Here is a 16,059-nt window from a genome sequence, read left to right as displayed (position 1 = left end):
CACTAACTTCCTGTAGTATGTTAAAGAGATTACAGAAACCAAGGGTAGCATAAGAGAATCTCTCGTGACAAATTATTTTAGCTCCTCAAGCTGAGCATGAGCTGTCTTATCCTTTCTGACAGCTGTTGCTTGGAGCAGTGTTTATGATCACACAGGGCAAGCCTTGATGAGTGCATGCCATCTGCTGGAACTGCAGAGGCCTTTTACAGAGTAAATCCTGAAATGTAGCAATAATTTTGACCCACTGTAAAGCATCTTCTTTATTGCCTCATGTGCCTTTATAATTAAATTGGGGTTGGGACCCTCCTTTACATTCTGTACCTTCAAAACAAATCAAACAGTAGCAAACACACTTTAACTGTAGTTTTGGGAAAGCTGGGGAGAGTTTCCTATTTGTATAGACTAGGAATTTGATCCAAGTATCTGTATGAAATGGAGTGGATATTCAGCTAAAGAGGTCATTCAGGTGATCTGTTTATACTGTCTCTCCTCATCAGTATGTCTGCTAGGATACTGTCAGCTGCACCCAGAAAAATGCAATATTTAAGATGGAAGCTCATGAATACAAAACAGCTTTCAGAAAGAAGCATGTATTTAGGATTACAGACCTAAGGATGGATGATCATGGATGATAGGGTTGTTTTCTCTTACATGTTATATATGTTATGCCCTCAGGGCATGTGGCTCTCTGCCAAAGGATCCAGTTCAGGGGCAGTGCACAAGACTGAACTGCCTTTGTCTCCCCGAAGTTTGCATGCACTCATTTTACAGATGTAAAAGAGTTGAGAGAATTTCAGCACTGGCAAAAGCAAGGTTATTTTTGGCATTCCCTGAATCTCTGTCTTAACAAGACATTTTCTTGAATGTTTTATTTTTGCTGTTTATTTGGTATTGTCTATTGCATCGTAGTACAGCACTGCGGGTAGCCTCAGCTGAACTATCCCAGCTGAACCTAGCACGCCTTCATGGGGAGATGCTTCTCTTTGGGATGGAGAGGCACAGCACTGTGTGTGTCTTGAAGACAGGTCTGTACATGTGCTAAAGTTCTGAGGCTTGACAGCAAGATGCAACAGCCAGCTTTCCACAGAATACAACTACCGTCACTGCATGAGGACAGAACAGCTCCAGTGAAAACTAGGGTGGATTTCCTCATCTTGGCTGACTTCTGTAACCAGAACTTGAATTTTTCAAAGTTCTTATGGGAAATCTAAAAGGTTTACCAAATTATTCTGTAGTCCTCACTTGAGTGTTTTTTAATACAAGGCAGGTCAAATATGAGGGCCCAGAGTTTCAGGTCCCTGACAGTGCTGAGCCCTGCATGCCCAGGACATGGCAACGAGATAAGCGCGCAGCATAGCGATTTCAGAAGTATCATCTTGGAAGTCATCGGTCTATGGGTTGGAGATTTCAAGTGCCATCTCCACATAAGCTATCAGACTCCTTCAGTACAAAGTTAGAAAGTCTAAGCACACATTGTGTTTTTTCCTTTCTTCCTTATCAGACCAGATTTCTTAAGAGACCAAGCCTGAGATGGTATTGTAAAACTAAGCAGAACATGTTGTACACACAGAAAACTTGAATAGAGTTTTAGTCTGAAATATGCTCAGCTACATCTCAAATCATAAATTACAGAATGATCTTAACCTCCAGCCACGTTTATTATGGCAATATGTTTACCATGGTAAATTCCAAGGCATACAACGTCCAAGAAAATGACAACATATTGCAGGGCAATGTAGTTTAAGGAATAAAATGTCAAAGCAAAACCCTAAGGCTTTTATTCTGTTTTTGCTGAAAATCTAAAATCACTTGAACATTTACCAGAAGTTGGAGTTATGGAAAATCTCATTTACTTTTAGGAGAAGTTATTGCCAAGAAATAAAAACTGCCTACGCCACTAACCATCCGAGCAATGGATGTCCTTAAGTGAGTTTGAATAGAGCTAATAAAACGGTGTGAAGCATTGAAGTCCTTGGTGTAATGCCCAGCCTGTTCTCAGACTAGTGTCAGAGTAAATGCACAAAACCTGAGGCTCACCAACAGCACACATCACACCCAAACACCATTTTCTGCCCTTTTAATCTAACCAGAGTGATCTCCTGGGACATGGCTATGTGTTAACTCAGCAGCTCTTACACAAGTTCTTATAGTGAAGCATATGTTTATGTGGGTTATTGAACTGAGCGCTAACCAACAAACCACAGAAAAATAGCCTACAATTTACAAGGCTGTTTCTTCTAACAAAAGGCTTACAACTGAATTGCAAGCTAAAAGCAACCACCGCCTAAATAACGACCATGGGAAACACACATTTTTGACTGTATACATTTCATCTTAAATGACTAAATATTAGACTTATATATACTCAGAGACTTTGAAACTGATATAACTTTAAATGATCCCAACATTTTTTTCATTATATGCAAACCACCTAGGCATTTCTGACTTTTATGACTATGGAGGCTTTTATCTATACATTGCTTTTATTTACAGTTTTTCTACCTTGTTGCTTTAACACTGTAGTAGTGGAGGGAGCTTCCACTAATAGCTCACTGCTGCAGCAGTGCTGTTAGTGGAGCTCCAGCTTGGCACACAGCTTTTGAGCCTGGACACCCCAACCTAAGCTCAGACTGCCAGGACTGCATGCCATGGTGTCTTCAGTGAGTGCCAGCAGCACTTTCTTCATTTGCATTTACAGCTTACTGCTCATCAACCAAGACTGTGCTGACAAAAGCTGTGAAGTGGGGAAACAGGCATGGTGGACACACTGAAAATACAATGGATTAGGAAATGTTGTGGCTGTGCTCAGATTCTAGGGCAAGATAATGCTCAGGAGAGGTGAATTTGCAAATAGATTCAGATCAACTTCATATGCTGCAGCTCTGATGCTGAGTTGTGCAGTGCTTTACAGCATATGTGTTTTACTTTCAAAGAAATGAAGAAATCTGTATTAAACATCCACACGGGGCATGATTTAGCTCTATGTCACCACAAACAACGCAGCACAGGTGAGTTTAATTGCTTACCACCAGCTAAGTACAAACCTAAACAAGGAAATCTGACATATTTGCGTAGCAAAACTAACTGAGGAAGCATTCTGTTCAAATGCTCTTCAAAATTCTCCTGCACTTTCCACGTATCCTGCAGTACCTATGAGTCAATTTAATCTCTGATACTTTTCTGCCTGACTAATTAACTAGTATCAACGATTAAAGGGAAAACATTTGTACCACTGAAATACTTTAAAAAGAATGGGGAAAAAAAAAATTTGCTTATGCATTTGTGCATCTTTCCTTGGAAGTCAAGAAATCGCTTGAATTTACCCTGTATTTTGTATCTTTCCCACTCACGCTAACCTTGCTACTTTCTGATTACCTAAAACTATGGGTTTTCATTGCTGTATTTATCATAATACAATTCAGTAAGTCTATCCTTTCTAGTGTTGTCATCCTTGAAATACTGAACTCAACTTCTGCTCTTCATGCTCTCTTGTTGCTGTCAGTGTAGTCTAAATATCACACCATTTCCCTGCCAGAGGACACAAGGTCATTACCCAAGCAATTGTCTCCTGTGATCACATGCCTTTCAGTCACTCTGCCTGAGCACATGACAGCAGTCACAGTGTGACTGCATCCTTAGGGACATTCACAGGAGTTCTCTGGCCAGCATCATACATGATAAGCAAGTAGAAAGCAGTAGATTCATCAGAATCATAGAATTTGCTTCAAAGTAATTACCAAAATCACCACCCTTCTTAAGGATGGCGGTGAGCCTGAATTTTGGATCAGAAAAACATAAATCGAGGAATGCTCAGAACTTCCTCTGTTTTGTTGGGTTGCAGACTTTAAATGTTAGGTGATTGTTAAATCACTTTATAATACAACTCTATTTCAAGCTCAAACTTATTCCAGTTCTGCCTTCTACCTTACTCTGTTTTAAACTCTGCTGCCTAACAGGCCTGGCCTTTCACAAACCTGGTTCTGCAGGAAGATTGCAGCAAGTGAGGGTGATAATTAATGGCCTCTGCATTTTTGCCTCTGTCTCCTGGTTTTAGTAATTAGACCACTTTCATTGCAAAGACTGACACAATAGATTTTTATACTCTTAATATTTTCCGTGCAGTTCAATACTGCCTTGTTTGAAAATTTATTAAATAATGACTCACGGGCGTTGTGCAACTGATTTTTTTTATAACAGGAAGCAGAGGTGTTAGACAAGAAAATATAATTACTCTTCACTTGTGCTGAAAAATAAACATAAAATCTGAATAGTCAGGATGAACACCTACTTCACTCGAAAAAAAAAAATGGGGAAGCATGTGATCAGAGGGCAAAGTTACAAAAATAAAAGGTTCCAAAACAGGGCCTTACGCTGTTACATTCATGTATGCGGTCCCACCTTCACCAGCATAGGGTATTTGCATTTTAGATACATATTTTTGTCTAAAAAATGTTTCTCAGCTAGTTCTTTTGATATTCATCTCTAGAAGCATTTAGCACAACTATCGGCTGTGCAGGAGTTTTGTTAGCACTAATGGTGGAAAGTCGTAAGCCACAGGACAGCTGCCAACAACCCACCCCACTAACCACAATGGCCACAGTACCTCAGCCTCCTCTGTACTGCTGACACGGCCCTGTTGGTGTCCCCAGATCTCCCTCATCTCTTTTTGGGTGCAGGACAAGGGCCCCCTGGGTCTCCCCAGGATATGCTGGGGCTCACACCAGCCCAGTGCCAGACAAGGATGGACCGTGCTCAGTCCTGCTAGGGGACTGCTCAGAGGTTCCTTAAGGCAACGTGTCCGCCTTCAACCTTGTTGAAGGCCTGGCAATGCTACACCCATTCAGACCCAGGCAACTTCTTGTGAATACATTTTAAAGCAAAAACTACTCAGAGAAATAGAATAAATATTCCTGACTTAGAAATATATTAAGGAAGAAAACCCCTTCCTCTCTCCATAACTAACCCTTCTATCTCTGTAGATACTTGCACCTCATCATGCAAAAAGTTGGTTAGCTAGTGGATTTGTTAGGACTCGGTGGTTTTTCATTCCAGTGAGATGCTATAACATCATACAGCCCAAACATGGCCTTGAACTTATCTGGGAAAACGAAGCTCTAGCCCTGCTCCAGGAATGACCATCCCACTCTTGCCATTCTTTGCTATTGAGTGCTTTCACCTTTTCAGGTTCCAGAAGATGGATTTGGGAGCAACAGGTATCTCTTGCCAAGCCTTGAGAAAGCTTCTTCAGAGAACACAGGTTCAGCAAACGTCCCTCAGCTTCCTCCTACCTAAACTCTCAAACAACCTGAGCTCCTGCATCCCAAAGTTAGGTAGAATGGAAGCACAAATTTTCCTGCCCTTGACTATTTTGGCATTATTTGAATCAGGCAGAACTTGGGAGTCCAAACTGTGCCTAAGCTGCATTGCCTGCTCCAAGATCCTTCATAAGGCAGTAATTCCAAGGGCTCATGCCACAGCTTGCTACAGAGTTTCAGGTATTATCTATACAAAGAAACAAAACAAAACAAAACAAAAAAACAAACACGATGCTAACTGCTAGCTGCTCTTCCTCTTACACATGACTTCGAGTTGAAGGCAATCTGGCTTGTTACTGCACTTGCAGGAAGTGTGGTACAGATTGTCTGGGATGATGAAAAGCACACTTGCAACAGCAGCCAATCCACTTTCACGCACATTACAGGGGAAGTTCATTTGCTTTGTTAACATGATATTTTTCTAGTGCAGATATACGTTAAGCCCAGGCTTGTTTTTACATTCAGTTAGGATTTATCTTCACATGGCCTAAGAGAAGGAGAGGGTTGGGAAAATTCAACAGAATGTCTTCTGCCAGCTAATGATGTCCCATCATTGCTTTATGTCCTTCCCTCTGCTTATTACTGGCAGGCCACAAACTGATAAAGAACAAGCGTACATCTTATGGACAGAGACCAATTACTCTTCATTAGAAGGAAAGATGAAGCAATGTCCCTAGGGTACTCCAAAAACACCCTACAGATTATTTATTACAGTTTTCCCAGAACCACTCCTTCTATGGGCTGACATTCAACATGGACTTACACAGATACAGCAATAAATAGGCTTCCTAAAATTAAAAGAGTTGTAGGCTACACATTTTTCTTTCTATTATATTCTCAGAACTGTGAGCAAAGAGAATATTTTGGTGTTCACTGTTTGGTGTTCCAGGATTACTACAATTTGCATGAAGGCAGCTTCAGCTTTTCTTTATTTTCTATGAGTACAGCTGAGGTCTACATGAGATATCCTGTCTCAGAGGAAATAATCTTTCATTGATTTCTTTGCCCCTGCCTCTGCCCTCTGATCCTGTTGACAGTTCTGGCTTTCACACAGTGCAAGTGTTTAAGCAGTTTAAAGAACTTCAGTGCAGGATGTGAATACATACACGTACAATGCCACTTTCTCTCTGCTTTCAGTAGACTTTGGAGTAAAAGTGAAAGCACACAACATTTAGCACAAAAGGAAGCAGCTGCTATAGCTGGAAAAAGAAAGCTGACAGCAGACAGCCCCCTTTTGGTTAGTACGTTAATGACCATTTTGTGTAACCAATACACTAATGTGAGTCATTGTACCAGTGAACTGAACTTACAACACCAATAAGAAAAAACAATTGTTAAATAGCAGAGGCTAATGTCTGTGTAGAAAGACATTAAGTCCAGAGCAAATTTGTCTTCAAAAGGAACCCAACTTCTTTCACCGTTTTCCACTGTACATGCCTTAGCATGTACAGTGCCTTAGCCTTTCTAAGCTATTTCCAGAGACAAGCAGCAAGTCTTGTCACAAGCTGTCCTCATTAAGGTGAGCATCATTTGAGGAGGAAAGGCACTGCAAACCAAGTTCTTCATCTAAGCACGAGGTAAGTGTGGAATGAAAGCACCACTGCAGGTCACCTTAAACACAGAGCTTTAAGTATCTTTTGAATTAAAAGCTTACTCAGGGGAAGGTCAGATTGGATACTGGGAAAAAGTTATTCAGTGAGAGGGTGGTCAGGCACTGGAACAGGCTCCCCAGGGCTGGTCATGGCCCTAAACTGCTGGAGTTCAAGAAGCATCTGGACATTGTTCTCAGACACAGGGTCTGACTTTTCAGTGGTCCTGTATGGAGCCTGAAGTTGGACTCCTTATGGGTTCCTCCCAACTTGAGATTTTCTATGATTCTGTGATTTTATTCTTTGGAATGTGTATCACCAGTAGAAATTAGACCATGATACTTAGATTCTGCTAAGTATGCCCTGTATGGGAACTGTTGATCACAGCCTGAACCTCTGATTGATCACCTGAGGCAAGCACTGAGTCAGCCGCAGGAGCACAGGTGAAGGCAATTCAGCTGTGTGGCTGGAAGGGATGGAGCCTGGCTGCACCTCTCCTAGACCCCATTTAAGGGCTGACTGCCCCTAAGGAAGGATCTTTTTCTGGAGGTTGCTCCTTTTGGAGTTTTTTCTGCAAGCCCAGGACACAAGTGGGTACTTTCATTTATTTTCAGTTTTCCCTTACTGATGTGGTAATCTTTCTAGCTGTATGATCTGTAGATACCAGCTGAACCACACCACTGTGTGTATTTGTTGATTATACAATCCACTATCCCACTAACACTTTCTTTTAGCCCTCTCTTTGGGCACAGGGTTTGGATCACTTCCCTAAAGATGGAAAATTACAACAGCAAATTGGTCACGACGTCTGCTTTGTGGCACAACCTCACCCTCTCTGCAGCCCTTTAAAATATCCCTGATAACATCTAATGGCTTTTTTCCTCTTCTTGTTTCCAGATCTATATTTAACAGAATGAAGGGTTATTATCATTACAGCTACTGGAGGTGGACACTGTCTGATTAGTAGGGTAAGTCCCTTTCTTCATTTCCAACTATGTCGCAGGTCACATTTCAGCTCCTTTTGCCCTTGGAATAGAAAAGGTTCATTCATACACTCCAAACAGCAGATTTTTTTTCACTTAAAAAAGGAAACTGACATGTTACAGTCTAGACCTGCTTATTTCTACTAGAGATAATAACTTTTCAGGCTAGTATTACATATAGTAATACCCCAGGCCGTTAATAAGCATCACCTAAGAGAAAGCTCACCTTCAGGCTGAATTCCAAACTGTGATTTTCTTCTTTATTAATTAGCTTTTCCAAGTTAAACAAGGTCAGTACATCTTTCTGTCACTCACTTGCCTGCCCCTATAATCTCCTTATGTTTTGTTTCTTTTCTGAGCTACCATCTCTTTCACACTGACAAAGATATACAGTTTACATGGCTTCAGCTCCCTGTGGAATCATCCTTGTTTTTCTTACTGTGGCAAGAAAATTAAAAGGTTATTTATTTCTGTTGGTTGCAAAGATATGTATCAAAAGGAAAGATTTGACTCTATGACTGACCAAAAATAAGAGTGAAGAAAGCTTAGCAATAATCTCCTTCCCAAAGTAGAAAGGAATTTATCAGATGGAACTTGACCACATCTTTCAGTTGAGTGCCTGATTCAGAACTTAGTCAAAATTCCAGGTTTGAGAAGAACTGGGGAAGAGAAAGTTCAGAGCATATCTCCAGAGCAAAATAATTTCAATATACTGAAATTAAGGTCCCTCATTACCTCAGGTCCATATATTTTTAGCTGAGCAAGGGACATCAGCATGATTCACTTTTCCCATCGCAGAACATAATCTGACCTTTAGCCCAGCCTATTAGGAAGAATAGGAAGCCATCTGGGTACCTCCATTACAACTCCTGTGGCAATACAACAGCATTCCATATTGTGACAGTTTGATGGGTCAGCCCAAGGTAGTTTTCTCTATGATTTGATTTTCATAGGAGGAGAAGAAAGCATGCCTCAAGATCTGTCTTCAAATTCCTTCCTCACACAAACTCTCTGGGCAGTTCAAGCATCTATTGTAAAATCAGATTCACAAAATTACCTCAATTTTTCTTAACCTTCTTCATCCTTGGATCATATCTCTGACAACTGAAATTTATCTAAGAATTCTGAGAAACCTATGTTTTAGTGTAGTTGTGATGTACAGTGTTACTAATGCTATATTATGCTTTTCTCTTTGAATCATAACCGCATCAGTTGTCCAGCATAAATAGAGCAATATAAGTGTGCCCTTCATGTGTTCTTTGCATATAAGCAAGAAAAATCCCAGGAAATCTACCAAATACAAGCATACAAACCAAGACAAATGTGTTATCACAACTTGCCAGGAGGCATGCTCATCCCATTCAAAACACCACGCCTCAGTGTATAGCCTCAGTGAGAAGTTAAATTAGCAAAAGCTTTACCATTTCAAATCTTAAAATCCTTAATGAGGGGTCATGTGAATTATGATGAAGGTCAGAGTATTGCAGATCTTCATATTGTAGAAAAAAAAAATGAAGGAGGAGAAAAGAGGAAAACAGAGGGTGGGGTGGGGGGGAAGAGGGAGGGAGTGGGGAAAGAAAAAGAAGGTAAAAAGAAAAAAAAAAATCATAGCTGTTGTTGTTTTTCCACATACCTGCTAAAATATACACAGGTTGTATATGACATCTAGAAAGGCCTTTTGCCTGAAAAGTAAAATCTAAAAGCCATTAAAAGTAATGCAGATCAGACTAAATAGAAAACAGATATCAGTCTTTCTGCTCACTGTTTGATTTGCCTCTCCTTTAGTCCAGAAGACCAACTCACAGGTTATGTTTTTGTTTAACATTAAATGCTTCTCTTACTTTCCTTTAGTATATCAGGAGGGGGGGAGAATATCCAAAGAGGAACAGTGAAAATTAAAAACGTTGAAATATGGATGCTTTTCTTTATGTGGTATGAAGGGTGATGTGAAAACAGACTGTAATGCAAAGCTGAAAGAGGACTTCAGCCAGGGCATCGCCTGCCCCTGTGTCTCTCACCTGCCCACTGCCTGGGGCATCAGCATGCATGGCACTATCATACAATAACTCCAGTTCAGTAGGATAAGAGTATATTGTGGGTATGTCTTACGAAGAGAATTACTAACCAGACATCTCTTGCCTGTTGCATTTTTCACTTGGTGAATAAGTGTCCTTATCACATGACAGTGATGCCCCTGCGTGCCACTGGATGCAGGAGAACATATTCCTGAGAACCTCTGCTAGAAGAAGATATAGGATGATTTTCTTCTACACTGACAAGAAGAGTTAGATGTTCAAAGTACTGCAGTGGTGAGAAAAGCCTTTGATAATCACCGCACCTGTTATGCACATGTATGCATTTAATTCTTCCTGCTTCCTCCTGGTGATTTTCAGCCTTAGTCTCCTTACATTTGAAATGAACATTTTTATCCTTTTGCAACTACTCATGAAAATAAGGGAAAGGGGATTTCTGAACAGCTGTATTGGCTGTATATATGCCAAGCAACCTGCGAATAGACAGAAGTATGAAGTAAGAAAGTGAGCAAAACGAACAACCTGAATAAATGTCACCTTTGTTCTTCTTTAAAGGCATGTGATTGTGAAGTCCAAACTCCAGTTTCACTACATTCTGATATAAGTGGTGTGCATAAGGAAAATGGAAAGAAGGAAATTTTAAGGTAGTCTATTAACTTCTAAAGGTAAGGACTGGACCTCACAAAAAAAGGACACTTTCTCCTGCTTGACTTTAACCTATGAGGGGGGGAAAAAACTCCCAAAGAGGAAACTTCACCATGGGAACATTCATATTTCAGGTCCTTGAGGGCCACAAAGCTGGTACTATTGTGCAATAGGAGGTTCTGGAGTGAACAAAATGTTATTTGTGATCAAGAAGCTTTGGTTTAGATCATGTTCTAATACAGTCTCAAGAGGTGTGCCCATGGCTGGTACTGAGGATGAAGGTTAGCACACAGCAAACAACATCACTCACTGTGGTCACAGTCTCATTATTGTTGCTGTATTTTTCACAGGTTTCTTTTCTTCTTCTAATTGGTTACCAATGGAGAAATAAGTACAACCTGGATTCACATTTCAAAACAAGTACAGGGAAAAACAAACTTGGGGGAAAATCTACTGCTGTTTCAAAAGAATTAGTCTGGGCCTGTGAAACCTCTGAGCTGATGCAAATTATTGCAATATCTGCCCTAAGCCAGCCCTGGTGAGTTCTGTGATGTAATGTGCTCTTACAAACTCCTCTGGGTTTTTCAGAAGACACAAAATGGACAGTTTGTACATGGATGCTTTTGTTCCGTGATTTACCTTTGTACCCCTTTGCTCATGCCCATGATGCAGTTTCTCCTCAGCTATCAAAGGAGCAAGGCTCTTTCGAAGAAGATCCTTCTTATGTCAAACCATCACAGTCTGAGCTCAATTGTGAAGGCTCAAGTGCCAGTGTTGCCAGTGTGTTTGAGCCATGTGATACGTGAAACTTCTCTGTGTGAAGTCAAGCAGGACAGGTAAGAAGAGATGGTATCATGATCTCAAGGGCTTGTCTGAGATGGTAATGCCAAAGATTTTAGAGAAGGAGCATAGTTACTCAGTCTGACCTGAAGTATCTTAAACCTACCTGTATAATTGAATGGATCTCCCTTGAGCAGATGCTTCAGGAGCCCTTTCCATAGCCAATAAGAAGGCTGTAGTGATGTAATTGGACAACACAATAATCAAAATCCATGATTACCTTGAAACCTCTCAGGAATTGGGGCAATCAGTATCACTTTAAATACTCCTACAGCAGATTCAAATTATGCCATCCTGTGCTATTATCATGGTCCTACCCTTTAAGGTACATCATGCTGCTGCATGACTTAGGCAGGTGCCTGATTTCTCTTCTGAGTCAGCTGAATGCTAATTATATTCTATTATATTTTAAAGAAAAATCCAAGAGTGAAGTTGCACAAGGTCCGTTCTTTGCAAGCAGTAACCTCTGCAAAGGAAGCAAAAAAGGATTTCAACAAAGGCTGCTGTTACTCCACACCAACCCACAGGTATGTTCAGGTGCAGGAGGGAGCACATTGTGTACCCTCCTACACGCATAAACAAAGCAGTGTTGTGCCCCTCTTCAGCACAGTACTCCAGAACTGCAAAATTACCCAGAGCCGCAGGGCTCCAGATGACTGACGTGCAGAAGGTAAGACAAGTCGGGACTGAACCCTGATCTCCTCTTCTAAGACTTAGATTTTGAACCTGAACCAAACCATACCAAAGTTCAAGGAGAATTCCTATTTCTTGTAGTGATTTTCAGAGAAAGTCCTCAAGCCTCAGGGCTACCTGATAGGAAGAAGTGGGCACCATGCTGTAGTAGATCTTGAGGTGCATGGCAGGAAAGGGATTTATCTGAGTAGGAAGAAAGAGTGTTCCCACTCCTGATTCTGTAGACATAAATCTCATTCACTCATTGCTGGTTTTATGCATAATCGCTCCTCAGTTGCTCAAGCAGAACAATGCAGCTGGCAATAGATTTCATTTTATATCTTGCTTGGAAAAAATAACATACGCAAGAACATCTGGAGAGCATGCCCTCCTCCCTCTGGACATAAAAGAATGACAGAGATGGTGGCAGAACTGCTCAGAGGCTTGGCAGCACCCCACAAAATATCTCATGTTGTCACACTCATTTGTCATGCTGAGCAACTAGATTCTTTCTCAGTAGGCTACGTAGGACAGCAACTGTAATATCCTGGCACTTGTAGTGAAATATACACTAAAAGCTGAGGGCACTCATTGCAGAGAAGTCTCCACCTCATTTCTGGCAATCACTTTCAGTACTGTGCAGCAACTGCACTCAAAGCACTTCTGTGCCTGAGCATTCCCTACACAGAACCAGGAATAAGATAGCAGAAAAAGAATCCGATTTCTTCATCCTCCGTGCACATTATTGGCTTGACTATATTTCTGTCTAGAAAGAAGTTGTTCCCCACAGTCTCATAGACGCCTAAAAGCCAACTGTTGCTTAGCCCATTCCTTCCCTCCCCCAGCACCTCCTCCCTAGGGTTATACTACACTCTCCTGCTCAGTTTTCTCTGGCTCTGTTATGAAGATTTCAAGCAATAAAAAAAAATTGTGTTGATATACTGTCCGCTGAAGCTTCAGACCTTTTCTTCAGCAATTACAGCCTGCAATGCCATCCCATCTCCAAACTTGTGTTATTGGAGCATAGAATTAATTGGCTACAAAGATTTGTCTTGGGGATACTGAGCAGAGATGTGCAATGCAACGCCTTGGAAAAAAAAAAAAAAAGGGGGGGGAGGATTTCTTACAATGCTGTCAAACAAATATCTCATTACTTCTTTACCTCTGACTTTTTGGGAGTGTATGGCTTAGCTCCAAATGAAAGAGCTGATTTATTTTTAAAGCATGCAATATTAGTGTGTACTGAAATAAACTCGCCAGAACAATCGGTGCTCTTGTTTCAGGGAACGCGCTCACAAATGCAACAAGAGGTGCTGATATGACTTACTGCCAGGCTTCACACACTGAAAGGATCCTAGCTGGATTTACACACTCAGTGTGCAGCATCCAGCATTCAAAACAGTTGGTCAACATTTGCCTTTGGAAATGTTTTTCATCGCAGCGCTCTGCTGATGTGTTCTTTCTGTCTTTCTGTCCCAGTTTAGGTCTGACAAACAAGCACAATGCTTCCATTTGCTTATTTCATTTTCTTTAAAAACAAAGTACATGTGAATCTGAAAATTCTTCCTACTAAATATATATAAGCTTCTCAGCTTGACTGAGAAATAAAAATAATCAGTCCCATTGAAATCTACGCTGTGTGTCCTATGCTGACATATTTGAAAGGCAGAACTAGAACGATTATTGGGAAATGCAGATGAGTTGCATTCATGAAAATATCCTTTTTCTTTTCAGCTCTGTGCAAGTTTTGTCTATAGATCAACCCTTTTTATATTTTGCCTGGAAAAAGAAAAGACAAAAATAACAACAAAACCAACATCTGATGAGCACGGAGAAAAAGTGTCAACAAACCCTAAAATTGCTGTGTGATGGACTTGACAGCAAGACTGATAAGAAGAAATGTGCGCAGGAACATTAGCTACCTGGCAACTATGTCAAAGTTGCCTGACTGAAGGTAATTTGTAACAGGAATCTGCAAAGACTCTTCAAGAGACAAGACAGCTGCTGGAAGACAAGAAGGATATGCACTCCAGCTCCTTTTCAATCTGTTTTTCTTCTGCTTTGAATTTGAATCAGGACATGAACTGGAATAGCAACTATTAGGACAGTTTGGCATTTCTAAGGGAAAATTTCTAATGAAATAAGCCACCTTAGTTTTATTGACAGTAGTGGAGATAAGCTAGTAGTCGTGGTTAATGATGAATTTGCCCACTGTATCTTCAAAGTTATAACTCCTTCAGATCTGCCCTCAACTCTGTTGTTTCTCTTATGCTAGAGATCTGCCAGACTGCTCTATACCTCGGTTTACCCTCCAGTAAATCAAATGTAATGCCACTCAGTGCTATTAGGGTGCAGAAGCAGCTTTGTGAGCCACTGTAGAAACACAGTGTTTTTATTGCCATCTTACTGTAGCATTCTCACTTGAAGGGCACTGAAGAAAAAAAAAGGAGAGGAGATGGGCAGGGTGGCAGGAACACCAGACTACAAAGCACAGAAACCTGGCACTGCACTGCTACAAAAGTGGCTGAGCCTGGTGGCTTCTGTCACTTCACACTAACAGCTGGGCTCCTGAGCCAGGACATCATATGCACATCTGCCTTAGAACAGAAGAAAGAAGAAACTAGTGGATTCTTGTACTCAGGTTGGTGGCAATAGACCAGGTACTTGTTCTGGTAGTGCACACATAGACCAGAGCTCTCTTGTAAAATCTTGTATAGAAAATCCTAAGGCATGGTTACGTACTATTGAGAATTACTTGTGCTTCATAAGAACAATTTTCCCCGTTTTATGACCTTCTGTCTCAACCTACGCTATTTGATGTCAGCATCACTTCTGTGTAACATTTATTTTACAAAGCAAATATTAAGAGTCATATTTCTTGCTAAAGTTCATCACCATGGGAAGAAGGTCAGCTAGGCAAACTGGTGTGAGTGTGCATATGCCATTACTTTGCGTAGTTGCCTTTGCAGATGTAACTTACTCTGAACAATGGTTCTTACTGCAAGGTATATATGAGATGTACTGAATCTTCCCTGCTCTGTTAGGATAGAAAGAAAAGAATTTAATGTATAGCAAGCAGATACCAGCAGGTGTTAGGAAATCTTGCCTAGTGATGAAGACGATGACATTCTGGAGTAGGAGGCAGGAACTGGAGGATGTCCCTCATCGCCCCTGATCTTTTAGCAAAGATTGGCTAGAGGTGAGAGCAGAGCAACTCATCCTTTCTCAGATGAGGGATAGAAAACCTCCCAGATCCTTTGCAGCATTACTTCCTCTGAGACTACAGTGGCTGTAAGTCTTACATCAGTGTTTTGGTGTTCACTGATGTGGAATAAGCACTAATACAAACACATAGCAAAGAGCTTTGATTGCTTGATTGCCTTTAATCTCTTCCTAATTATCAGTTTCCCTCAGTCAGTGAATGTGTTTTACATTTTGTGCTGGGCGGGGGCCACGCTCCTCTCCTCCAGCCAGGTTTGGCCTGCTGAATCCCCATCAGAGACATCACAGCTGTAAAGCCCTGTTATTTTCCAAATATCAAGGAGTTCTTAGGCACTAAATATGGCAGAATTGTTCATTAGTAGGAAGATTCCCACGGACATGTCTCTATCCACACTTAATAGCATGATGATCTTCAACCACTAAAAATAACCTAGAATTTCTGTTTCTTTCAGCAACCCGGGGTTCCACCACAAACCATCTATCACACAAGTGTGAAAATTCATACTTTACACATCCCAAAACAGGCCTGGTGTTCATTCCCTCTTTAACCATGATTCCTTGTTGTCTTAATCCCTGGTGTCTATTTGTAGTCCTTGTACCTATTTGTGGATAAAAGCATGACTGTTTATTTATAGTGAACTTTTTCCAAAGAGTTTTATTTTAAAGCCTGACTAATCTTTGCTGCGCCATGGACTAGGCTGATCTCTAGGTAAATCTTAGCTTAGATTGGTGGTGAGCTGCACAAAGACACCGACTACGT

General features: G+C 40.9%; 1 protein-coding gene and 1 long non-coding RNA gene across 10 annotated transcripts in view; one reads left to right on the top strand and one right to left on the bottom strand.

Annotated features, from left to right (window-relative positions):
- Positions 1-16,059, bottom strand: part of SLC1A2 (solute carrier family 1 member 2) — an 83,429-nt gene that overhangs the window by 44,735 nt on the left and 22,635 nt on the right. The gene's annotated exons all lie outside the window — the stretch shown is intronic.
- LOC140253123 (uncharacterized) lies at positions 7,438-15,933 on the top strand. Of its 4 annotated transcripts, none has more exons than XR_011903774.1 (8): positions 7,438-7,494; positions 7,802-7,872; positions 10,074-10,196; positions 10,476-10,585; positions 10,916-11,103; positions 11,238-11,401; positions 11,820-11,932; positions 13,812-15,933. It is a non-coding gene; the product is annotated as an uncharacterized lncRNA (long non-coding RNA). The 4 variants fall into 4 exon arrangements; XR_011903775.1 differs by having other exon boundaries at positions 10,074-10,238; XR_011903776.1 differs by lacking the exon at positions 13,812-15,933 and adding an exon at positions 12,011-12,075.

This window comes from Excalfactoria chinensis, chromosome 5 (genome assembly GCF_039878825.1).
Source record: "Excalfactoria chinensis isolate bCotChi1 chromosome 5, bCotChi1.hap2, whole genome shotgun sequence".
Classification (NCBI taxonomy): Eukaryota; Metazoa; Chordata; class Aves; order Galliformes; family Phasianidae; genus Excalfactoria; species Excalfactoria chinensis.
This window is presented reverse-complemented; position numbering and strand designations above follow the sequence as displayed.